General features: G+C 35.5%; 1 long non-coding RNA gene and 2 pseudogenes across 1 annotated transcript in view; 1 reads left to right on the top strand and 2 right to left on the bottom strand.

Annotated features, from left to right (window-relative positions):
• LOC141423036 (uncharacterized) overlaps positions 1 to 3,906 on the top strand; it is a 116,816-nt gene extending 112,910 nt beyond the window's left edge. The window contains exon 6 of the long non-coding RNA XR_012447698.1: positions 3,618 to 3,906. This is a non-coding gene — a long non-coding RNA (uncharacterized lncRNA). The remainder of the gene's footprint in view (positions 1 to 3,617) is intronic.
• Positions 3,907 to 23,791: 19,885 nt separating this feature from the next.
• Positions 23,792 to 24,389, bottom strand: LOC109677961 (GDP-Man:Man(3)GlcNAc(2)-PP-Dol alpha-1,2-mannosyltransferase pseudogene; annotated as a pseudogene).
• Positions 24,390 to 24,399: 10 nt separating this feature from the next.
• On the bottom strand, positions 24,400 to 26,051 carry LOC141410432 (GDP-Man:Man(3)GlcNAc(2)-PP-Dol alpha-1,2-mannosyltransferase pseudogene; annotated as a pseudogene).
• Positions 26,052 to 26,381: the final 330 nt, after the last annotated feature.

Genomic DNA, 26,381 nt, shown 5'->3' on the forward strand with positions numbered 1-26,381 from the left:
TTGGCAAAATATACTTTCACTCTGGGTTTCTACAGATACATAAAATTCTCTTTAGCATGTTCTGCCTGGAGGAATAACTGTTCTTTATCATCCTAATAGAATCTATCCAAAGGCCTATACATCATGGCCTGTCCAGTGTTAGTGTTTCAAGAAAATTGATGATTGAAAATAACATGCTAACCTACTTCTAGTCATTGTTGAAGTAAATCTCTCTTTTTAGTGATTGAGGGTCACTTTGCTTCACAATAACTATACACATATTCACAGAACTATAGTTTGGAATATGACTTTCATCAAAGAGCTCCTTTGACAGCCCAGAGATGTGTTGAAAATATATTTTTAAAAAAACGTGAAATGGTGATAGTAAATATATTCATGATCATGCCCAAATGCTAAAAAACTCATAGAATATTCTATAGCTCTTCACCAGGGTCTTTTAAAGGTCATTCAAAATTATTACTAGCAGAACTTTTTAAAATGTGGTTTGATCTTGGCAACACTCAATTATGTGTAAGAGGTTCTGGGTTTAAGAGAACATCAGTTGGGGATTTGACTAGAATTATTTTTATTGTTGTGGCCTCTTACTGCTGAAAGTTTTGTATTCCTGAAATATGTTTTGTTTTTTTAGAATGCTATATAGTTTGATATTAATATACAAATATAAATGCTGTTTATATCTTTAGGTTGGACACTGGAGTATTTAGAAATTTAGATATTACGTTTCTTACTTTTCAGATTGCATATTAGTCAACAACTATATTTTTGGTTTTGACTTTATCTGAAAACAGTATCAAGCATTCTAGTTCCTTTTGCTACTGTAGTATAGTATATAAAACATATGTGTCTATCTACCTGTTTATCTATGATCCATCTATCATTTATATTAATTTTTGTGATTGAGAATTTTCTGTGGGCCACATAAACACTGGTATATTTATGGAGACAATGGACTGATGCTAAATATGTCCTGACTACTGGAATATTATCAAATATTGTACATTTTTAAACTCAGTCTTTGGTATGTATATTTGTGTGTGTGTGTGTGTGTATGTGTGAAAGAGAGTTCATCAATTGAATAGTATAGTACATTGAGATTCTTAGTTGAAGTTTCATCTTATAAAAATGAAATAGGATCCTTTACAATTTGTAAATAAAACATGCAGAAATATTAAACTATGTCAAATAAAAAAATTCTTTTATTTGCTCTTTCACAAATGTGATCGAAGGGACATATTTAAAAGGTTAAACCACACAGACTCTATACACATATAATATGAAAATGTAAACATGATTGCCTATGCCTATGTGTGTGTGGTAGTCGCACTTTAAGAACAATAGGTTTCGAAGGGTTTTTGTGCTCTACTTGCTTTAGAGGAGAGAGTGGGATCCTGAACTGATTCAACAGCCTACACAGTATTAAACACGTTACCCATAGTGATAGACATAAGTTCTAGATTAACTCTTGTGAGTATCTAATTTCAATATTCATAAGACATTAAAGCTAGAAGAGAATATAAAAATCAAGAAAATTTCTCAATTTATAATCCATGGATCACCTATAAGAGTGCCATTAGGCAAATTTATTCTTGTGCAAAATCATAGAGTATATACATATATACTCTATGTAAGTGTAGATTAAAGTTAAGTCACTCAACATGGCCTCTTGATGCAGTCTTGGTAAACGAGACGTAGAAGGCTGTGCCAAGGTAACATGGTATACTATTTTACAGTAAATGTTTTTCCTAAGTAGAATGAGTTCACTCTAAAGTAAAAATAAAAAGTACAATATAGGAAATACATAAACTGGTAGCATAGTTGTTTATTATCATTATGAAGTGTTATGTACTGTGCACACTTGGATATACAACGCCTGCAGTAGTGGCAGCACTGTGGTGGTTGTTCACACAGTATCACCACAGACAGGTGAGTAATACATAAATTAGGACATCAGGGTGACTAGAGTATCACTAGGTGACAGGAAGTTTTCAGCTCCATTATACTCTTATGGGACCACCATAGTGTACGTGACCTGTTGCTGACAAAAACAAACTGTCCTTATGAGATGCATGACTGTTCATTGAAAAGGAGGCCTAGACAAAACTATTTTCTCTACGTGCCTCTGGGGATTGCAGGCTGTGCTCCTGTGGGCTGTATCCCACTGCCTTTTATGCACAGGTAAGGCTTTCCATGTCATGATGCTAAATTAGTTTCTCAGCCAGGCAGCTGCAGGTTGCAGTCCATAGGGACTAAGATGTGAAAACCCTACAGGCCATTTCCTCAGCTGTGCAGATGCCACTGAACAATGGGCATGGAATAGTTCCATAGCAACACCAAGACTTCGGGCGTTAGAGAACTTAGCAGGGCATTAGAGGAAATCATAAATCATAGCTGAAATTTTCAGTAATGGGTGAAGACATTTTTAGAAAGACCCTCCATGTGGAAATTGTGTGGTGGGTGTGTTCAGTTGGTAGGTTACTGAATATCACGTCTGGAATGTCCTGCTCCACCTCCCTTCCCTTACTTCATATCAGCCATCTGTGAAAGAGAAGGAACTGTTCTCTGGTTTTTGGAGGTGGTTTCAGCCACATATTTTATAAGGAAGTAGCATTAGACTCTTCACACATTTGCCAGATTCACTAAATGTAAAATAAGGCAGGAATAAGTACTTAATAAGTATTTGTTGATTAAAATAATGGCTGGTACATCAAGAACCTGGGTCCCAAACCAACTCAGGTTGTAATACATGTATACATGCAAATGTCACAATGAAACTCCCTGTAGAGCTATCTTAAACAAACAAAAATGTCTTTTTTCAAAATTGGAGAGCAGGAAGGTAAAACAGGTTGGTTGGGGGTTGGTTTCAGTGGGGGAGCAGGATATAAGGAAAAGGTGTAGGAGTGTGAATATGGTGGAAATAATATGTATTCATGTATGAAAATGGAAAAATGAGACCTGCTGAAACTATTCCAGGAATTGGGGGAAGGAGGATAAAGGAGAAAGGTGGAGAGGGTGAATTTAATTATGATATATTGTAAGAACTTTTGTAAATGTCACAATGTACCACCAGTACAATAATGATAATAATAATTTAAAAAACCCAAAATATAAAATAATGGGTAGTAGAAGATCAGAATAAATCTAGTTATTAGAAAAAGACTCCTAGACTTGAAATTCTCAATCTTGAACAAAATTCTCACAGACAGAATTATCTATGGATTGTCATTCCATAATGATACAAGGAATTTAAAAATTTAAGAGGCCTGGAGATAATGCAGAACCAACGGTAAAATGAACAGACTTCACTCAGAAATCATTCATACATTTCCCTTAACCACATATGATCTCTCTAACATGATTTTATAAACTACCTGGTGAGAAAGGCATAGAAATTACATAACAAAATATTATCAATTAGTTTATAATGTTAATTTCATTGCATTTACTTATTTAGTAAAGGTCTCTTGTATTTCATGACTTAAATAATTTTAATACCAATTCCTCCTCCTCCCTATTTCTCCTCCACCTTGTTTGGTATTACTGGGTTCTGAATTCAGGGCCAAATGCTCTATCACTTCAGCCATGCTCACAGCTTTTCTTGCTTTTTGTTTATTTTTTAGGGTCTCTTTTGCTGGGACTGTCCTCACACTGCAATCCTATCTCCACCTCCCTAGTAGCTGGGATTCCAATTTCTGAATGAAATCCTTATGAAGGAAATCTTAAGGTATCTTTATCAGTCTATAACTGGACTAAACAAGACTGTGTTACTTCAGTTAGTTAGGATGGGTAAAGAGCAGTTTCACCTAATGAAGGCTGCTTAGGTTCTGCTTTTGTTTTTTGTTATGTTTGTTACACCTGCAGGAACCACATATACAAATAGGAATAAAAATAGAGTAAATTTGAATTAACGTAGAGCATTAAATGCCTATGGGTGATGGGACAAATAACTGTAATCTTAGTGGATTAAAATAGCACACATTTATTCTGCTACAATTCTGGAAGTCAGAAGTTCAAAGTGTGTTTAACTGACTTAACATCCTGTTTTTTGCAGTGTTTTCCTTCTGCAAGCTCTCAGGGAAGATTTGTTTCATAGCCTTTTATAGCTTATAAACAATATGAATTCCTTGGCTTGTGGCCCCACTTTCCATTTTCAAAGGCAGTAGTTCTGCATCTTTAGATTTCTCTCACTTTGCTGTCATCACATTTTTTAAAAATGAAACTGCACTGCCCCTGGACACTTGTGGTTAAATTGGGCACATGCAGATAATCCAAGAATATCTTCTCATTTTAAGATTGTTAACTTAATCATATCTGTAAAACCATTTTTGCCCAAGAAGGGAGAACAATATAGATTCTGCATATTATCATAGAAACATCTCTATGGAATCACTTTGCAGCCCAGCACACTTGAGGATGTCTTTTCTATGGTTAGAAAAATTCTTGACTGTTACAAATATCAGTAAAATGCTTGTCATGACAATTTACTGCTCTACACAACAAATTCCCAACCATAAGAGGGGTGAGTTTATAAAAACTTAATCTATAGCAGAGAGTAAGTATAAAATGCATGAATAACTGAATATTCCAACAGAATCCTTGAGTTTTAGTTTGAATCAAATGGAAAGACTTTAAGGCAAGATAACTTTTGTGACTACTGATATATGAGAAAAGGCAACAATTTTTATAATCAGATGAAATTTATGTAATTTTATTTTCATCTGCAGAATCCCAGATATGCTGCAGATTGCTGCTGAGTTGATAACCTAAAAACAGTTCGGAATCTGTGGCCCTTTTTGTAGGAGATTTTGAAGCATAAACTTAATTATATACATTAGAATATTTATCATTCATATTTATAAACACATGAGTAATATTAATAACCTCTCTGCATCAATGTAATAAATCCTGAGCAAAGGCTTTGTTAGGACAATGGGAGTATTGGAGAGGCATAGATGATTGGCAGTACATCTAATAGTGCAATAATTACTTGGCATGAAATTTTTATTGTCATTTGCCTGTGCCAATAGGCTCTCGATTTGAAGACTTTGATATGATGGATTTGTAAGTTTTACATCTCTGTTTTTTTCCTTGAGCTTGATGTCTTTTTAGAAAGGGCACTAAAATAATAGTTCTGGAATCTGTAGCTCTTGACACTATGTTGAATTAAAGAAATTAACAATAAACCAAAGAGTTCAAAATAAAGCTTTTAAGTTTTCCAAAACTGTTTCCTAGTTCTGATTGGATCTAGGTTTGCATTTAATTTAGTTTAATTTATTTATCTATTTTGTTCATTTATTCACATGTGTATACATTGTTTGGGTCATTTCTCCACCCTGTCCCCCTCCCCTATCTTTCCCTTCCTCCCCTCCTTAGTTTCAGGCAGGTCCCATTCTGTACTTGTGACTGATTTTGTTGAAGAAAAGACATAAGCATAATAAGAAAGACAAAGCATTTTTGCTATTGAATTAAGCATAGCTATACAGAAAGATTCCTACTATTGCTCTCATGTACCCATGTGTTACGACCCATGTTGATTCAACTCTAAGTGATCTTTACATTGGCTCCTGATCCCCTGCTACTGATAACCTGTCATTTTGAGGTTTCTGTATTAGTTCCTCTGGAGTGGGGACATCAAAAGCTTTCATGTTTTGGGTTTTCTACCTATTCCTATATCTCTCATATGTGCTTTCCCCTTTTCTTGTGATCCAAGTCCAACAACATTTAGGGTTGCATTTTAGAATAGAAGATACTTCTCACACTATAAATATTTCTATTGATGGCTTACAAGTTTCTTTTTGCTAACACTTTTCCTCTATAATTCATAAGCATTCGTGTATACTGTGTATCTGCTATTCTGATTCAGAATGCATCATCATTTAGATTTATTCAGGCATGATGAATGAGTACATCATTTTGGTATTCATCTCTAGATCTCTCTAATTTTGCTGTCTTTTGATTCAGTTCTTCTTCCACTTATAGGAGTCATACTATAATTCAAAAAGTAAGATCTATGCTGGAGCTAAAGGATGTGGACCAGTACTAGAGGGCACACTGCAAATAACACCCTGGTGACCAACTATTAAGATTAATTTCCTTATATACTAATCTGAGGAGATTGCCAAAGCTATCCTCTTTGTGACAAGACATTATTTTATGATGTTTCAAATGATACATTTTTCTTGTCTTTGTTCCAACTTACCTAACCACTAATGAGTGTATTTTAAAGGAGAATTAAAAAAAAAACTCAGAAATTCAATGCAGACCTTTTAGCTCTATAGTTATTCTTTAATCTACTATAAATTGTTTAGTACTTTTGTTATTGACTATTTTCTTCATATATTTTTGTTTATATCTTACCTGCTTAATAAAAATAGTAAGAAGTTGTCTAGAATAAAATATAAAAAAAAACCAGATGTAAGTGTACAATACAGGTAACACTTTCTAGTTTATTTCTAGGTAGTTTGTGTATATGATCTTAATATTCCTCACAAGAACCTTATGAAATAACTGCTGTTTTAGCTCTACTTCTTGATGGGGAAGCTGAGGTTCAGAGAGTTTAAGTGACCTGTTCTGTGAAATGCAACTGTAAATTGCCAGAGTCAGAACTGGAAGTGTGTGAGCTTAACCATTTCTAACATTCATCCCTCTTCAAGTAGTCTAAAATAATAAGTGTAATTAAACATTATGTCAAACTCCAGACTTCTTGATAATCAAATTGACAAACAAGACAAAATAATATATATTATTTATTAACAGGAAGCATAACATTTTAAGAAAGGAACAATTCATTTTGTTACTAAGTTCTGATACTAAATTAATTACGTAGGACATTGTCTATGGAGAAAAGTGATATTTAATAACCCCAATCTAATGAGCAATTCTTCACATGCCTTTTCTTTCTTACTAGCATTTTTTTGCAAACAAGCATAATTTAAAATGTAATTTAGGAGAGTGGTGGTTAGTTAACAAGTGCAGTCTGCTGGTCATTGAATTTGAAATAAAAATGACCTTGAAAATCTTAAAGGATTGGATGAATAGTACTTGATTAGTTTCTAAAACATAATTTCACCAGCAAAGCTCATCAAATTTAATCTTAACTTTTTTTGAGGAGGCAGCATTGTTTGATTAGTAAATACTTTTGGATTCTATAACCTGTAGGAAGTGTTGTCAATGAGGTCTTTTGAAAGCTGAGAGATCTCACAGGTGTTCTTACAGGGATAAAAAACAAGCTGCCATACCTTGACACTTGTAAATCTGTACTCAGTCCTGAGGATTCCTCCAAATAGTAAATGCTTTTGAATCCTACAAATGCTTGTTTGAAGCATTGGGGTCCTATTTTAGAGAATAAGGCAAGGCTGATTAGGACCAGATATGTTTAAGTGTAGCTTGCGTCACTCATACTCTGACCACAGCAGAACCCCACGGTTACCTTTTAGAATGTTTATGTTAATAAGAATTCTTTGGTTATGAAGCTCAGAAGTTACTACAGTCATGGGAGGTTAAGCTGGGAAATAGGAATTGCAACAACTTGAGCTCTTTGTTACATGAGCTGGTGAGCGGTATGGAACTCTGGGTTGCCACATTTGTCTTCATCCTGTCCCACCCTTCCATTTACGATTCTCCATAAACCTGAGTCATCAACTCTCTGTCAGTTCTTTTATTTGTGTTTATATAATTGTCTTTCAGTTATATACACCTTGATTATTTTCTATGTTTTATATCTAAAATCTCAGAGAAAAACTACTGGTAAGGTCTTTTTTTTTTCGTGTGAGATAATCACCAAAGTCCTTGATGAAGCAAAAAGTTTCCTTCCTTCCTCCTCCCCTTCCTCCCTTCCTCCCTCCCTCCCTCCCTTCCTTCCTTCCTTCTTTTGTTCCCTCTCTTCCTCCCTTCCTCTCTCTCTCTTTCCTTCCTTCCCTCCCTCCCTCCTTCCTTCTTTCTTTCTCTCTCTCTCTTTCATAAGGAAAGCTGCTTTTTTAAAAACTATGTAATAGTTGTACAGAGGGATACATTGTGATATTTACATATGTACTTACGATTTATTTAGTTAGATTTACCCTGTCATTCTCTTTCCTCTTTCCCCCACTTCTTAAAACAACTTCAACAATTTCCTATTCTTCTATTTGCATATGAATACAAAATACATCCACCATGTTTACCCTCATTCATCCTTTCCTCGTGCCCCCCCCACCACACACTGGTACCCACCCCATGAAAAGTCTTGTTTTACTCTTCTATCCTTCATTTTTTAAGTGTATATTGATAGTTCAAGGGGTTTTGCCTTGACACTTCGGGGTTGTATATATAGTGCTTTAGTCAAATTAACCACCCCTCCATTATTACTCTTTCTCTATCTCCATGCTCCCCTAATATTCAACAGCTTATGGTGTATTATGTTATATTATATTCATGTTTAGTTGGTTTTTTTCAATATTTTTCATTCTCTTACATTTCTTTCCCACTCCTGCTTCCTGTAGTTCCCTCAGACAGACCCACCAATGCAATCTTGTTCTCTCTCTCACTGTATATGTGTGTGTTTGTGTATAAACATTTAACTTATAAGTCTAGCTTCCACATATGAGGGAAAACATGCAATCTTTGACTTTTCTGAGCTTGGCTCATTAGCTTAACATGATGCTATCCAGCTCTATCCATTTACCTACAAACAACATAACTTTGTTCTTTTTTATGACTGAGTAAAACTCCATTGTGTATATACCACATTTTCTTAATCCACTCAATGGTCGTGGGGTATCAGGGCTGCTTCTAAAGCTTGGCTATTGTAAATAATGCTGCAATAAGTATGAGTGTGTAAGTGGCTCTATTGTATCCTACAGCACATCCTTTTGGATACACGTCCAGGAGTGGTATCACTGGATTGTACTAGCAGTTCCATTTTTAGTTTTTGAGGAGCCTCCATATGGTTTTCCATAGTGGTTGCACTAATTTACATTTCCACCAGCAGTGTAGAAGTGTTCCTTTTCCTCCCAAATCCTCACCAACATTGTTGTTTGTGTTGTTGATGGTAGCTAGCCATTTTGACTGGACTGAGGTAGAATCTCAATGTCATTTTGATTTGCATTTCTCTATGGCTGTTGATTTTTTCGAGGTTAGCTTTTAAAGCTCTCTGTATATTCTGGTTATTAATCCTTTGTCAGATGTATAGTGGTAAATGCTGCAACATAACCCCAGCACAACAATTTTTTTAAAAAAAATCTATATCTGGCAAAGCTTTTCTCCCATACTGTAGACTGTCTCTTTGTTTGTGACCATTTTCTTTGCTGTTCAGAAGCTTATTAGTTTTATGCAGTCCCATTTGTCAATTCTTGCTTTTAATTGCCGAGCTGTGAGAGTTCTATTCATAAAGTTATTATCTATATCTATGTGGTGAGGGTTTCTCTTTTTAAAAGCTATTTATTCAGATTATACTTTTGCATTAGTTTCCTAATTTTTCATAAACTTACCAAAATTTAAGTTGTTTGTAGCTTAAAACAACAGATAATTATTCCCTCATGGTTCTAGAGGCTAAAAATTGAAAATCAAGGTATTGATAAGGTTGCAATCCCTTGAAGACTCTGGAAAAGAATCTCATCTTGGTGCTTCCAGCTTCTTGTAGTATCTGATGTTCTTTGGTTGATGGCTGCCTAACTTGTTTATGTCTCTGTTTTCCCATGACCATCTCCTTGGTGTCTTTTGGACTCTTTTGTCTCTTATAAGGACTCTTATGATGGTACTTAGGGCTAGCCTGGATAATCCTAGATTACCTCATCTCAGGATCTAAAATTTATACAGTAGTGCCCCTCCTCTTTGTCAATGGCTTTGTTTTCCAGTTTCAGTCATATGTGGCCCAAAATATTAAGTGGAAAATTTTAGAAAAAAACCATAAGTTTTAAACTGTGTGCCATTCTGAGTATTATAATGAAACCTCTGGTTGTCCTGCTGTGTCTTGCCCAGAATGTGAATCATCCCTTTGTTCAGCAGATGCATGATACCTGTTAGCCACTTAATAGTCCTTTTGGTTATCATATAGGTGTTGAGATAGTACTGTGCTTGTATTCAAGTGGCCCATATTTATAAGATATTTTGAGAGAGAGAAAGGGGGAACACAAATATATTTTATAATCATTCTATTTTATAATTATTATTTTAATCTCTTACTGCACTTAATTTATAAATTAAACATCATCATGAGCATGCTTATATAGAAAAAACCATGGCATATGTAGGATTTGATACTCTCTGTGGTATACATTGGTAGAAGGTCTTGGGACATATTCCCTATTTAAAAGAGGGGACAATTGTATCTGTAAAGACATCTTTTTGTTTTATTCATTTATTCATATGTGCATATATTGTTTGGGTCATCTTTCTCCCTGCCCTCCTGCTCCCTCCCTCTCCCTGCCACCACCCTTGCTTCCAGGCAGAACCTATTCTGCCCTCATCTCCAATTTTATTGAAGAAAAGACATAAGCATTAATAAGAAAGACATAGCATTTTTGCTAGGTTGAGATAAGGATAGCTATACAGAGAGAGTCCTAGCATTGCTTCCATGCACATGTGTATTACAACCTGAATTGGTTCATCTCTACCAGACCTTTTCACTACTTCCTGTTCACCTTCCCACTGTGGCCTCTGTCCGTTTAGGGCTACTACATTAGTTCCTCTACAGTGGGTACATCAAATGCTTTCAAGTTTTGAGTTTCCCATCTTTTCCTCTTCCTCCTGTATGTGTTCTCCCCTTAGATTGTGACCCATGTCCAATAATATTACTGCATTTGTTTCAGATTTAAAGTCTGCATATGAGGGAGAACATATGATTTTTGGCCTTCTTAGCCTGGCTAACTTCGCTTAAGATGATGTTCTCTAGTTCCATCCATTTACTTGCAAATGACAAGATTTCATTCTTCTTCATGGCTGAATAAAATTCAATTGTGTATAAATACCACATTTTCTTAATCCTTTTGTCAGTAGTGGGGCATCTTGGCTGTTTCCATAACTTGGTCATTGTGAATAGTGCTGCAATAAACATGGATGTGCAGTTGTCTATGGAATAACCTGAGTCACATTCATTCAGGTATATCCCTAGGAGTGATATTGCTGGATCATATGGCAGATCTATGTTTAGTTTTTTTAAGAAGTCTCCATATTGCTTTCCAAAGTGGTTGTATTAGCTTACATTCCCACCAGCAGTGTATGAGGGTTCCATTTCCCCGCATCCTCCCCAACATTTGTTGGTGGTGATGTTTTTGATGATAGCTACTCAAACAAGAGTGAGATGAATTGTTAGTGTGGTTTAGATTTGCATTTCCTTTTTGGCCATTTGGTTTTCTTCCTTTGAAAAAGTTCTATTTAGTTCAGTTGCCCATTTCTTTATTGATTCATTGATTTTGGGGGAGTTTAGTTTTTTGATGTCCCTGTGTATTCTGGTTATCAGTTCTTTGTCTGATGGATAGTCAGAAAATATTTTCTCCCACTCTGTGGGTGGTCTCTTCAGTTTAGAGACCATTTCTTTTATTGTGCAGAAGCTTTTTAATTTCATGTAGTTCCATTTGTCCATCCTTTCTCCTAGTTGCTGGGCTGCTGGAATTCTATTGAGGAAGTCCTTGCCTATACCTATTACTTCCAGAGTATTCTCTGCTCTTTCCTGTACTAACTTCAGAGTTTCAGGTCCGATATTAAGGTCCTTAATCCACTCTGAATTGATACTAGTACAGGGTGATAAACATGGATCTAGTTTCAGTTTTCTGGAGGCAGATAAAACACTTTTCCCAGCAACATTTGTTGAAGAGGCTGTCTATTCTCCATTGTATGTTTTTGGCACCTTTGTCAGAAATAAGGTGGGCATAGCTGTGTGGATTCATATCTGGGTCCTCGATTCTGTTCCACTGGTCTTTATGTCTGTTTTTGTGCTAGAACCATGCTGTTTTTACTGCTATGGCTTTGTAATACAGTTTGAAGTTGGGTATTGTGATACCTCCAGCATGCTCTTTTTGCTGAGTATTGCCTTGGCTATTTGCAGTCTCTTGTGTTTCCAAATGAATTTTAGGGTAGATTTTTCAATCTCTGTGATGAATGTAATTGGAATTTTGATGGGAATTGCATCAAACATGTAGATTGTGTTTGGTAGTATAGCCATTTTTACTATGTTGATTCTACCAATCCATGAGCATGGGAGATCTTTCCAACTTCTGTAGTTTTCCTCAATCTCTTTCTTCAAAGGTTTATAGTTCTCCTTATATAGGTCATTCGCATCCTTTGTTAAGTTTACCCCTAGGTATTTGATTTTTTTTTTTTAGGCTGTTGCAAATGGAATTGTTTCCATACATTTTTTTCTCAATTTGTTCATTGTTGGTGTATAGAAAAGCTAATGATTTTTGTAAGTTGATTTGTATCCTGCCACATTGCTGAAGTTGTTTATGGTGTCTAGGAGTTTTTGGGTAGAGTTTTTTGGGTCTTTAAGATATAGGATCATATTGTCTGCAAATAGGGATATTTTGAATTTCTTTACCTATTTGCATTCCTTTTATTTCTTCTTCTTGCCTAATTGCTCTGGCTAGGAATTGCAGGATTATGCTGAATAGGAGTGGGGATAGTGGGCACCTTTGTCTTGTTCCTGATTTTAAGGGAAATGGTTTCAGTTTTTCTCCATTAAGTGTGATGTTGGCTATAGGTTTGTCATATGTAGCCTCTATAATGTTGAGGAACATTCCTTCTATTCCTAGTTTTCTTTGAGCTTTTATCATGAATTGGTGTTGAATTTTATCAAAGGCTTTCTCTGCATCTATTGAGATGGTCAAGTGTTTTTTGTCTTTGGTTCTATTAATGTGCTGTATTACATTTATAGATTTGCATATGTTGAATCATCCCTGCATCCCTGGGATGAAGCTGACTTGGTCATGGTGAGTGATCTTTCTGATATGTTGTTGGATTTGGTTTGCCATTATTTAATTGAGGATTTTTGCATCGATGTTAATTAAGGAGATTGACCTATAGTTCTCCTTTTTGGATGTGTCTATGTCTAGTTTTGGGATGAGTGTAATACTGGCTTCATAGAATGAGTTAAGTAGTGTTTCTTCCCTTACTGTTTCATGGAAAAATTTAAGGACAGTTGGTATTAGTTCTTCTTTAAAGATCTGATAGAATTCAGCAGAGAATCTGTCAGGTCCTGGACTTTTCTTTTTTAGGAGACTATTGCTTCTTCAATTTCATTTCATGTTATAGGTCTGTTTAAGTGGTTAACATCCTCTTGCTTCAGTTTGTATGGTCATAAATATCTAGAAATTTGTGCATTTCCTCAAGATCTTCAAATTTCTTGGAATATATGTTCTCAACATAGTCTCTGATTTCTGTGATGTTTGTTGTTATCTCCCCTGTCTGATTTTACTGATTTGGGTTTTTTCTCTCTTTATTTTAGTCAGATTTGCCAGGGGTCTGTCAATCTTGTTTATTTTTTCAAAGAACCAGCTTTCTGTTTCGTTTATTCTTTGTATGGTTGGTTTGGTCTCTATTCCATTAATGTTAGCCCTTATTTTTATTATTTTTCTTCTTCTCCCTGTTTGGGGTCTTGCTTGTTCTTGTTTTTCTAGGAGTTTGAAATGTAGCATTAGGTCGTTTATTTGAGATCTTTCTGTCCTTTTAATATACGCACTCATGGCAACAAACTTTCCTCTTATGACTGCATTTGCTATGTCCCATAGATTCTGGTAGGTCATGCTTTCCTTTTCATTGACTTCTATGAACCTTTTAATTTCCTCTTTTATTGCCTCAATGACTCACTGATCATTGAGCAGTGTGTTGTTCAGCTTCCAATTGTTTGCATGTTTTTACTGTTGTTTTTGTTGAGTTCTAGTTTTAATGAGTTGTGATCAGATAGAATGCATGGGATTATTTCTATTTTCTTATATTTGCTGAGGCTTGCTTTGTGTCCTAAGATATGATCAATTTTGGAGAAAGCTCCATAGACTGCTGAGAAGAATGTATATTGTGCAGATGTTGGGTGAAATAGTCTGTAGACATCAGCTAGGTCCATTTGATCTATGGTATGATTAGTTATAGAATTTCTTTATTGATTTTTTGTTTGGATGACCTACCTATTGGTGATTGGGGAAAAGAAGTCTCCCACTACCACTGTGTTGGAGTCTATATGTGCTTTTAAGTTCTTCAAAGTGAGTTTGATGAAATTGGGTATACTCTCAGTGTGTGTATATAGGTTGATAATGGTTACTTCCTTTTGATGTATTGCCCCTTTTACTAGTATGAAGTGTCTTTCTTTATCTCATTTGACCAATGTAGGTTTAAAGTCTACTTTGTCTGATATAAGTATTGCTACTCCTGCCTGTTTTAGGGGACCAGTGGTTTGGTAAATCTTTTTCAGCCTTTCACCCTTAACCAGTGTTTATTTCCATCAATAAGATGGGTCTCTTGTAAACAACAGATTTTCAGATCTTCCTTTTTAATAGCATTTACCAAACAGTGTCTTTTGATGGAGGAGTTGAGTTCATTGAAATTCAGTGTTAATATTGATAGGTATGTGGTGATTCCTGCTATTTAGTTGTTTAAGGATTTGATTGTGTGTAGTTGAATCAATGCTACTCTCTGAATCCTTGTCTTTTCTTCTCTTGTGTGTTGATACTGCCCATCCTCTTGTGGTTTTATTTGCTTTCATGTTCTGTGTGAAGAATTCCTTGGAGAATCTTTTGTGGTGGTGACTTGGTGGTTATATATTGTTTTAGTTTCTACTTATTGTGGAAGATTTTTTTTTTGCTCCATCTATTTTTAATGATGGTTTTACTGGGTATAGTATCCTAGGGTTGAAGTTATTTTCATTCAATGCCTGGAATACCTCACTCTATGCCCTTCTTGCTTTTAAGGTTTCTGTTGAGAAATCTCCTGTGATTTTGATGGGCTTACCTTTGTATGTTGTTTGTTTTTTCTCTCTTACAGCCTTCCATATTCATTCTTTATTCTCTGTGCTTGTTGTTTTAATGATAATATGTCATAGGAGGCTCTATTTTGGGCAAGTCTGTTTGGTGTTCTGGATTCTTTCTGCACCTGAATGGGCATATCTTTCTCGAGATTTGGGAAATATTCTGTTATTATTTTATTGAATATATTATGGATCCCTTTTTCTTGGACCTCTTCTCTTTCTTCAATGCCCATGATTCTCAGGTTTGGTGTTTTGATGGAACTGGTTAGTTTTTGTATTCACCTTTCACAGGTATCTTGAGTTGTTTCACTAACAGTTCTTCAGATTTTTCTTTAATTTCTATTTTATCTTAGAGTTCTGAGATTCTTTCACCTGTTCTAGTCTGCTTGAGAGGCATTCCACTCTATTTTGTGTTTCTGCTTGATTCTTTTTTCTGAGATTTTCCATATCATGCATCACTTCCTCTTTAATATTTTCTATATTCATCTTTAATTCATTTATCTCTCTATTTATAGTGTTCTCTCACTTTGGTGTTTATTTAGGGCTCCTGTGAATTCATTTATTTGTTTCTGTGTCTTCTCATATTCTTTATTGTTGGTGTCTTAAAATTTGTTGAGTGCATCTTGTACATTTTGGCTAACCACATTTAGTATCTTCTCCATGAAATTCTCAGTGATTACTTGCAGTATTTCTTCTTTGAAGGTGTTTTTTGGGCATCTCTTTGTTCCTTGGTGTTGTTTATCTTTGTTTTGTTGGGGTCATGAACTGGGTATCCATTTTCTTCATTTCCTTCTGAATCCTGCATTAAATGACTTTTTTGAAGAGAGAGGTTTCCATCCCTTTTTCTTCTTCCCATTGTTCCACTTGGTACTGTAAAACTGTGTTCTTGATAGTCTAGTTGGTAGTTTTAGTCACTTGTTTTCTTTCCCATGATTTAATTTTTGTTTTGTGGCTGTATTGGTTCTTAGAAAGGTTGGTGTGCTATTCCTACCCTTGGTCGGGGTGTAATGTAGCAATACCTAATTGACTGTTTTAATACCTGACCAGTATATATTATATAAATTATATAAAAGACCCTTTGGTGGTAATATCTATAAGCAGTGGGAGCTGGGGGGTGGTTAATATTTGTTAGGCTAACTATAGAAATTTGGGAGTTAGATAAGGTAGCACTAGAAGGGGAGGTGGAAGTGGGGTGGGTGAGTGGGGCAAGCAATGTTGGGGCTGCTGGTTTTTGTGGTCCTTGTGTGTGTTTGGGTGTATTTCTGTTGTTGTAGTTTAGGGTGCTTGTGTCATGGATTGCAGGGTTTGGGGTTGTGTAAAGTTGGTATAGTAGGTTTGTCAGCAGATGATGAGTGTTTAAGAGGAGGGGTAGTCTGGTGAAAGGTTGGGGGAGAATAGGAGGAGAAGGTGAGGGTAGGGGAATAGAGTGGGTGAGAAAGGGCAGAATGAGTTGTTGGGAAGGAGAGCAATGGATTTTAGCACAGGAGAAGGAGGGAGAGTAAAGGGGTTGAGGGTAGGGATTAGAAGATGATCATGGTAAAGGTGATATATAGAAAGAAAAAATAAAATAGGAATAAAAATAAAAATAAAAACCCACAATAATAAACCAATCAAACAAACAAAAAATCAGGAAAAAAATAATTAAAACAAAACAGAAATTCACCAGGTTCAGGAACAACAGAATTTCAGTCTTAGTTTAAGTTCTGGAGTTACTTGTCTAGCATCTAGTCCTGGTATTGGCATATAAGCAGAGGCTCTGACATGGTCTCACCAAGTTATTGGCTTGAGAGTAGTGTTTTGTTCTTTTGTCTACCAGTTTAATTGAAATTGTGAGGTGATGTAGGTTTGTCAGATCATGCAGGGTGGTCAGAGCTATTGATTTCCCCAGCTGATAGTTGAGTTATCCTTCAGCTACAGATGTGTGGTCAACTTCTCCTCCAGTGAGGTGGGGCTGCCCTCTGATTCAGGAGATCAGCTCTGCAATCCACTACTTGCCCTGCTTTGGAGGTGGTTTGTCCACTGCATTTGTTTACTGGGATTTCCATGCTGAGGGTTTATTTCTTTGCCCTATCCCCTTTTTCTGAGGCAGGTTCAGTGTCCCATCAGCCCCCTCTACTGTCTGTATGTTATGATGGTTTTCTGTTTGTTTTTCAGATTTGTGGGACAGTTCAATTTTGGATGTTGCTCTCTGGCTCACTACCTGCCCTGTTTCAGGAATAGCTTATTGCCCACCTGGTCTCAGCCTTCCTGCCTTTCCTGTGTTTGTTTACTGATAGTTTGTGCTGAGATTAGCTCCTTGCTCTCCCCCTTTCTCCAGTGCATCCAGTGCACTTTCAGTGTTCCTGCCCCATCTTCTGTTATGCTAGATTACAGTTTACTATTTGTTATTTAGTTTTGTTGGGAGGGGTCAGTTTGCTCAGGGGCTGTGCTGGTTTATGTTCTTGGGGGTGGGTGGGGAGTTCTGCCTGGTGTGTGGTGCTCACCTGTTTGTTCTGTCAAATGAGCATACAGGTTTGGACCCAGAGGCTGTGGTGGTGGCAGTGGCAGCAGCAGCAGCAGTGAGAAATGGCTCCAAATTTTCCTAGTGTAACATGGCATTCAGAGGCTTTCCATGGGCTAAGGGTTCAGGGTGTGAAAGTTTTGATTCTTGTTGGTGCTTTATTTCTAGTTGATGGAGGAAGGAGAACAGAAGGAAAGAAAAAGACAGACAGACAGAAAGAAAAATCACTGTGGGGAACAAGGATTTTCCTTGGTCTGGACCCGCTTTGCTGGCTGTGCAGAGAGTTGCAGGTGTTAGGTGCAATTAAAGGCTGATTTGTGGGTCAGTCTTTGATTTTTTCCTGCACCTGGTGTGACAGCAGTTATTATTTTGGCTAAAAGCAGTCAGAGTTACCCAGGTGTAGCCTCAACTTCTCAGGGATGTTTTGGAGTCACGGAGGTTAGGCTTTCTGCTTCCATATCCTAGTTGCCATTTTGGATCCTTTTGTAAAGACATTTGAGGGGCCCCAGTCATCCCATTACAACCTTGTATATCCTTTGGTCAATTGCTCTTCAGTGACCAACTCCTGGCTGGATAGAAAGATGAACTCCATAGCCCAAGATACCAAAGGAAAATCCCAGTTCTATTCCTCTTACCCAAGAACTAGCTGCTACAATCTAAGCTGTAAGAATGTTTGGCTTGCTTAACACATTGACCATGGTGTTAAGCAAATCAATTGTTTACAAGTTTTAGATAGACATCATGTTCTGTAAGTACTGTAGGGATTATTAAGTATGGAACATTTGAATTAAGAAAACTATTCACCAAGAAAAGAGTCTTATTTTGACTAATTATATTCAATTTGACAAATGAATGTTCTATTTAGATAGATAAATTAGGGAATGAAAGAAGTTTCTGTATGAGACAATTCCTCTCTTGGTAGCAAAGCTGTCATGACATGAAGGAAAGCACATATCCCTACCTATACTGACAAGAGGACAAGACTCTTCACTAATCAAAACTTTGTACCAACTCTTTAAGGCTTAATTTAAAATGAAATGGAGTGTCAGGCATATCTGTTTTTATCCCAAATACATTCTTCAGTCAAAATCATAGTCTATTTGGATTTGCTTTCCTTCTCTGGTTTGTTTCAGAATTATTTTTCCTTTGGAAAAGGCATCAACAATTTAAAACACTGGACTCAAGTAACTGAGCTCAGAGCAGATTTCTACCTAGATATTCAAAAGCCATGACTCAATTGGGGGAATACTATAACTAAGCTTCAAGTGAGCTGACACCTGTACCAGGTAACAACTTAATGCAATGCGTCAGTGAATAGCTCTTTTTGGATTTGGCAAATATTGCCAAGGTATTTTGCTTCCCTGTCATTTATTTTTCTTTTCTTTTTTCTTTTTGGTAGCACTGGAGTTTGAACTCAGGGTCTCATGCTTGCTAGGCAGGTGCTTTTACCACTTGAGCCACTCTGCCATCCCCTGTCATTTGTTTTTAAAAAAGATTCAAGCAGTCATTGTTACATGAACGCTTCCATTTGTCTAAACATGAGATGAAAGTATCTGCAATATATACTTTTGGGAAAAAAAATCTTTGGAAAATATCAACTGGAAAAATAACACTAAATGCTTGGATTTTTTTTATGAAACTCATCCTCTAATTTAGTTTTCAGAAACTCTGAATTCACCATTTTAGTCATAAATACAAAGGGAAACCAGATGGCTAATCTGAAATTTCAAGCAGCAGGTGGGATAAGAATCCAAACACTGTTACTTTCAGCCAAATCAAAATTATATGTGTCCTTGGTTCAATAATTTTCATTGAACTTTTAAATAAATGATAGAGGAGATCAACTTTCAGATTGTCATAATGAAGGTGGGTTAGTTAAAGAAGCGACCTTAACAGTAACTGTCAATGCTGCTGGGACAACTTGTGGGGACACTCTGGGGTGAATGAGTCCTTACTAGAAGTAGCCTTGTGTTTAATGTACAGAGACTGAAAACCAATGATAAAGTTAAACTTGATTTAGGCAGACATTTTTACATGTGAAAAGTCAATTGTGGGGATGAAACTCAGCCATGGGATGTTCTAGAAAAAGGCTATGAATTCGTTGCTGTAGCTCCACGTGATCAGTGCATTAAAGATGTGAGCAGAGTTTGTGATTAAAAATAGAAAAGCTCTGTTTGGTCTCTTCAGAGAAAGTGAGTAAAAGAGCAAGACTTGGTGTCCTGACTTAGCCCGGCAGGCTGCAGTCTAGGGAAGGATTCTTTGTAAAGAACCACATAACAGCACACTGGAATTTGAAGCAGAAGAAAAGAAGAAATTAAGTGTATGGCCAAGGCCAACACAATGAGGATTATAACTCACGGAGTTTGAAGATTCCCTTGGCACTTAGAAATGAAAAACTCAAATTTATGGCAGAAGAATTAGTTCAGGACTCATCTGCAATCTTAGTTGTCTGAGTAGGGATGGTCTGACTAGGAGAACCATTTCTGAGATTTGTGTCTCAAGATAAGCAAAGATTGCAGTGTGTCCTTCCCAAGTGGTCAGGAGTTGATTGGACTAGAAGGGGTATTTAACTACAAATACTTAAGCTGAAGAGAAAAGATCAGATTAAGAAGTTGCTTGGCTTTTTTTATACTTTACTTTTATTATTGTTGCTCTGGAGGTGCATTGTGACATTTACAAAATTTCTTACAGTATATCATAATTGAGTTCACCCCTCCATCATTCTTCTTTATCCCACTTCCTCCCCATTCCTAGAATAGTTTTGACAGATCTCATTTTTCTATTTCCACAGGTGTACATAGCATTTCCACTATATTCACCCTCCTACACCCTTGCATTCTCCCACTCCCACTGCTTTCCACCCCCTGGACAGGACTTGTTTTGCATTCCTTTTCTCCAGTTTTGTAGGAAGAAAGGGCATTTTTGTTTGTTTAAGATAGGTATACAGGGTGTTTCATTGTGACATTTCCATGTATATATGTATTATAACTTGAATGGATTCACCCCACCATGTTTTCCCTTTCTTCCTTAGTCCCCTTATGGTGATTTCAACAGGTTTAAAAATTCTGTATTCATTCTTGTATAGAGAGCATGTCAATCATTCTCACCTTCTTAGCTTCCTTCTTTACCCTCCATTTCTCATATGTGACCTTCCCTTAGCATAACCTATTTTTCATAATATTGCTGTATTTGTATTGAGTCTGTATTCCATATATGAGGGAAAACATGGCATTTGACTTTCTGAACCTGGCTAACTTCACTTTAAGATGATGTTCTCCAATTCCGTCCATTTATCTGTAAAGAACAAAATTTCATTCTTCTGTATGGCTGAATAAAATTCTATTGTCAAAAAAAAGGTTAAAAAAATTCCATTGTCTATAAATATCACATTTTCTTAATTCATTTATTAGTAATGGGCCAATGTGGCTGTTTCCATAGCTTAGCAATTTTGAATAATGCTGCAGTAAAGTAAAAAGTTTAATTTGGTTTGTTAATGAGGTAAACATTGACTAAACATATCCATATGCAAAGAGACCTGATAAAAGTTAGACTGCACACTAGTGTGATTTAAAAGTTTCCAGTCTTCTGGTAGTTGCAGATTATCAGGTGAGGGAAAAAGAAAAGTCAATAAAATATAATGCAAGCCATTTTCAGACACAAAATTAACTTTAGATGTTTTTCATTAAGTTGAACCAGATAAATTATTTTATAGCCATCTTCTGGGGTTTTTGGTAAGTTGACTTTCTATAGCTATCTAGAAAATACTGGGCAATTGGAATACAACTTTCAAATGTATATTAAGGGATAAGTTCACTTAGAGAGTAGCATAAAAGAAATGGCTTTTAGATTTCCTTGGAGGGGGAAGTAATAATATTTTTGTCTGTTATACAGAATTAAGCAAAGGAGAAATTCTGGAGTAATTATATAAGCAATTATTAATCACAATTATGTTCCATATTAACATAGTACTTACACATTTTCCCTCTGTTTTAAAATTCCAAACTTAAAGTAACATTTTCTATGCAGACATGCGTAAACTTGACATAAATATACAATATGCAAAAGTCAGTTGTAACAATTTAGCTTGTTTTATGTATCAATACTCATCCACATTCAGAAGTTAGACATCTAGGGTTATTCCTTTAAAAGCTGAGAAAAGACAATAAAAACCTTCTACCTGACTGAAATAAGTAATTCTATTGCTTGAAAGTGGTTTACTTTGTTTCATGCCCATTATTTCTGACACTTCTGTTTATATCACACTTGGCTATGCTGATTGGTAGTGGACATTTTTTGCTATTCCTTTTCTCTGAGGATCATATAGATCCTCTTCTTACCCTAGGGATTCCTCTGCTGAGATAAGATGTCTTTTGGAGGGACACACACACATATAGTTTGGTTAATAAAATTGGCTACTTTTGGGCAAAGTATGGATTTGGTTTGTATTTTGTATGAGATTTTACCTTAATCTTTTCTTTCTCAAAGATGAATTAACTAATTCATATGTATTTTTATGTTCACATATAAATATAAACCTATTTAGCCATTTTCATGTATTCACGTATGTCTTATTAACTACATTGTTCAGGTTATTTAGGTATAGTTGGTGCAGTGTATCTATGGGTGCTGTATTTGTGGTTCAACCAACTGCTAATTGAAATAATTGACAAACAAGTTGTATCTGTACTTACATTGTACAGACATTTTCCATGTTATTTTCATCATACCACACTATACCATCTACTTAAAAAGTATTTACATGGCATTAGAAATTATAAGCAATCTGGAGATGACTTAAAACATATGGAAGAATGTGTGTAGATTATATACAAATACAAAACTGTTTTAAGTGAGACTTGTGCATTCATAGATTTTGGTATCCAATCCTCTGGGAAAATATTCCTTCTGGATGCTAAGGGACAATTGTATATTCTTTATTTCATGCTCTTTCCAGATTCTGTTGCAGTAGGTTGGTGTTATTTCTACTTCCACAAAATACAAATTGGCTTTGAAATTTCAAAGAACAGTTAGTGCAGAAAATAAAATGGAAAGATAAACTTCTGCTCTTTCAACTTTTGTGTTCATACTGCAGCTAATTGAGGAACTACACTTGCTTTACTCTGCAAAAAATGTATATATATATATATATATATATATATATATATATATATATTCCAACTGGAGTGGAAAAATCTTTTTTTTGCCCTGTAAAGCTTACTCCTAGTGTTAAGTGTGTGAAAATGACGTCAGGACTTTAGATGAAGCTGTTCAGTGAATGTTTCTTGTCTTTTTCTCTATAAGAAATGTAAGTTATTCTTCAATTAATGTGTGATTACAAGCCAAATATGAAAGCATTTTTTTTAAAAAAGGTTATTTCTTTAAATAAAGTAAATAATGCAACTGTTCAAAAACTGTAAATGTTCAAAAACTGATATATTTGCAAATTAGATTATTTAATTTTCTTATATGCACTTTAAAAATAAACATATCACTGAAACTATCATTATGCCACAGTCTTGATTTTCTCTTTCTTTTACATATATTTAAAATATAAGAAAATGACATACAAGGAAAGTTTATTGGACAAAAGAGTGAAACCTCATGTAGCATTTGTAAACCTATAAAGAAAAGATTCTAAAATGGCCATTTACTGCACATGATCTTATATATAGGATTTGTGGTTATAACTTTATCTGTTTTTACATAAAGAGCTAGGGAACACTTACTAACTTATAGATTACTCTTTCCTTATTGATTGCCAAGAGTCTAATCCACATGAGGTTATTTTTCAGATTCCTTTTCTTCTACTGTCCTTCCCAGGTTTGGCATTAAATTTATAAGGGCACCAGGGAATCGGTCAAAAGGACTTTTCATTTTCCTTCATATAAGTAAGTCCCATGAAGACTTCCTTATAGCCATTCATAAATAAGGCTGTATCTTCTAGTACAGAATTTATTGGCTTGGCGATTCCAGATTGTTAAATGGGTTTTGAATTCTTTCATTGTGTTGCTTGTCTAGATATATTTGAAAACAATTAGATCGTGTCTTCTATCTTGCAGTTTCCTTTAAAAAATTCTATTTCTTATACTTTCATCATCATGCTGGTTCTTTCTTCTAAATCAGGATTTTTTTTTCATTTCTGCATCAGTCACAAGACTAAATCTTTCTTCTGTATGTCAAGAATCTTAACTGAGTGAGAACATTGACTTTTAAGCTCTTGCTCTTTTGTACCTAATTATTTTTAAAGGGTTTAACTATTTTATTTATTTTTGATGCTGGGAATTGAATTCAGGGCCTCGTACATACTAAGCACATACTCTACCACTGAGCTATAGTTCCCTAACCCAACCATTTAACATAAAATATCTTTAATTCATATAGATACGGCACCATTCAAATAACTTCTCCACAGATGATAGGAATTTCACTTCAAGCTCTTGATAAGAGAATATGCTTATAAATGCACAAGTCTTCTTTCCTTATTTGAAGTTTCTTTTCTGCACACAGGGGAAAATATGAATCATTGTCTCAGCATTCTTGCTGATCCAGTTATATCTCCTTTCTGAGGAATGACAATATTAACCTTTGCTACCTCCCAATTGTGTCCAAGGATTATTGTGCCAGCTGCCATATACTCCACAACTCCAATCCCCATATATTCGTTCCACATAGGATGCAGACCAGTTGTTGCTTCAGATAAATTTTTAACTCATCAAATGGAACATTTATTAAATTCTTCATATTTTTGAAATTTTAATCCTCAAATAGCCTTATCAGTTGCTTTACCTTATATTCATATTGTTGTTATGACAGCCACCAATAAGGATGAATTTAAGTGGAGGGGCTGACTCAGCTGCCTTCTTAACCAGCAATTTAATAAAGGCTCTTTTCAGACCTAAACTGACCAATGTAAACTTGTAAATATTCTGGGACCATCTTTTTCTCATGTAAGAGAATGTCCAGAAATATCTACATACTATTTGGTACTGAAACAACAGATGTAGATTCCAACTTGGCAGCTCCCTGTATACTTAGACAGAGAGAGTGTGAAAGCATATACCATTGAATCAATGCAAGCATCAGAAAAGCACTATCAGAGCTTCGCAGCCAAGAAAAATGGACTTAAGACTTTGGCCCAGTAGTGTGAAGTAAAGGTAGTTCGAATCTTCCACAAAGTAGCATTACTTTAAGATAACCAAATTTCACTGGACAAATCAATCTCTTGAAGGCATCATCTCGTACCTGTTGACCATTGATTTTAACATTGCCACTGAAGACAACATAAATTGCTTCAGAATACTTTTTTCTGTGGGGAATCTCAAGGCACAGCATAAAATTCTTTCTCTGCCTTTGCCACCATTGAGGTATAGACAAAAAAATGCAATCACTGATTTTTCCATTTTTGTTTGTTGACTATGACTTTTTCTTTCTGTGTAGCAGTGGTCCTATTCTCCAAAGAACAATTACCAATCATACACATAAAAATCCACGTACAATTATCTCAGGGAAGAATAATGAATAAAAAAAATTTTTTTTGAGTTTTAGCTACTTGGAAGGCTGAGGCAGGAAGATCATTTGAGCCCAGGATTCAGTAGATCTTTGACCTCTTCATTTCATAGCATCATGACTTGATAGTTTGTGTTCATTCTTTCAAGTAAAAAGTGTCTGTAAAAAGTTTCTAACTCATCCTGAAGCTTAACATTTTCGTAATTAAGAGTTTTGATCTTGAAAACTCACAGTTGCTGCTGCCGTCCTGTACTTAATTCTTAAAATGCATTGTTCTCTTATATTCTTGCTTAGGTATATCATCTTTTAAGTCAGTGAGTATTGTTTTCAGTGTCTAACTCCAGTAGGCATTTTCCTCTCCCTGTCCTCTCCCTCACTTTTTGCATCTTAAATTACATTACTTTATTGTTTTATTTAGCATTGGTACACTTATTTTTAATTTCTTTAATCCTTTTCTTTTTAAAAAGTAAATCATACCAGTAGGAAGATGTTAACAGAGAGGATGATGAGGATGAATATGGTGGGTGAATTTCATATTCATGTATGAAAATGAAACTTGTTGAAACTGTTCTGAGAATGAGGGGAGGGAAGATGAGGAAGAACAATGGAGGGGGGTGAATCAAATGAAGATATACTGTATGCACATATGTAAATGTCATAATATATGCCCCCTGAACAACTATTACATACAAATAAAAAACAAATAATAAAAATGTTAAAAAGTAAAGCATACTAGGTGTAATTTTATGATATGCATTTGCTTGGTGTGTTACACTTTTCTTAATAACTGTGCCCCTGTTTACATTAGGCATCTAAAAATTACTGAAATTGGCCTTGGACACAGAGTAAATCTGACAGTGAACATTAATTAGTGTGTAGTCCAGATAACCAGGACAGTACAGCTGAACAGGCTGGCTCAGGCTATCTTTTCCCTTCCATATCTCTCTTTGTTTTCCACACTTTCAACTCTCCCCCACTGATTTCACTAACAAATCTTTAACAAGACAGAAAAATAAAAATGACTCTTCTATCAGATTGTACTCAGAGGCCAGAAAAGATACACAAAAGTTCTGGAAGATATTTTTGGCTGTAACTCCTGGATCTTACCTGTTGATCTACCATTTATCTGCTTATTTTCAAACCCAGCTGAATGTTAAATAGTCTTAGCACAGTTGTTTTGTAGTTAAGCGAAATGTGCATTTAAAAAGACTTCCAAGTTTTCTATTGTTTTTACTTGTTCTTATCCAAAAAGATGGAGAGAGAGAGAGAGAGAGAGAGAGAAAGAGAGAGAGATAAATAGAGAGAGAGGGAGAGAGAGAGAAGAGAAGAAGGTATTAGAAAGCTTTCACACTGCATTTTTTATTTTCCGCAAAAATTCATTCAAGCACCTGATTTATAGGCCTTGGGTCTGTATCAGTGAGTCTGGATTTTCTGTGGATCTAAACATCTTAG

Source organism: Castor canadensis, chromosome 5, assembly GCF_047511655.1.
Source record: "Castor canadensis chromosome 5, mCasCan1.hap1v2, whole genome shotgun sequence".
NCBI classification, from domain to species: Eukaryota; Metazoa; Chordata; class Mammalia; order Rodentia; family Castoridae; genus Castor; species Castor canadensis.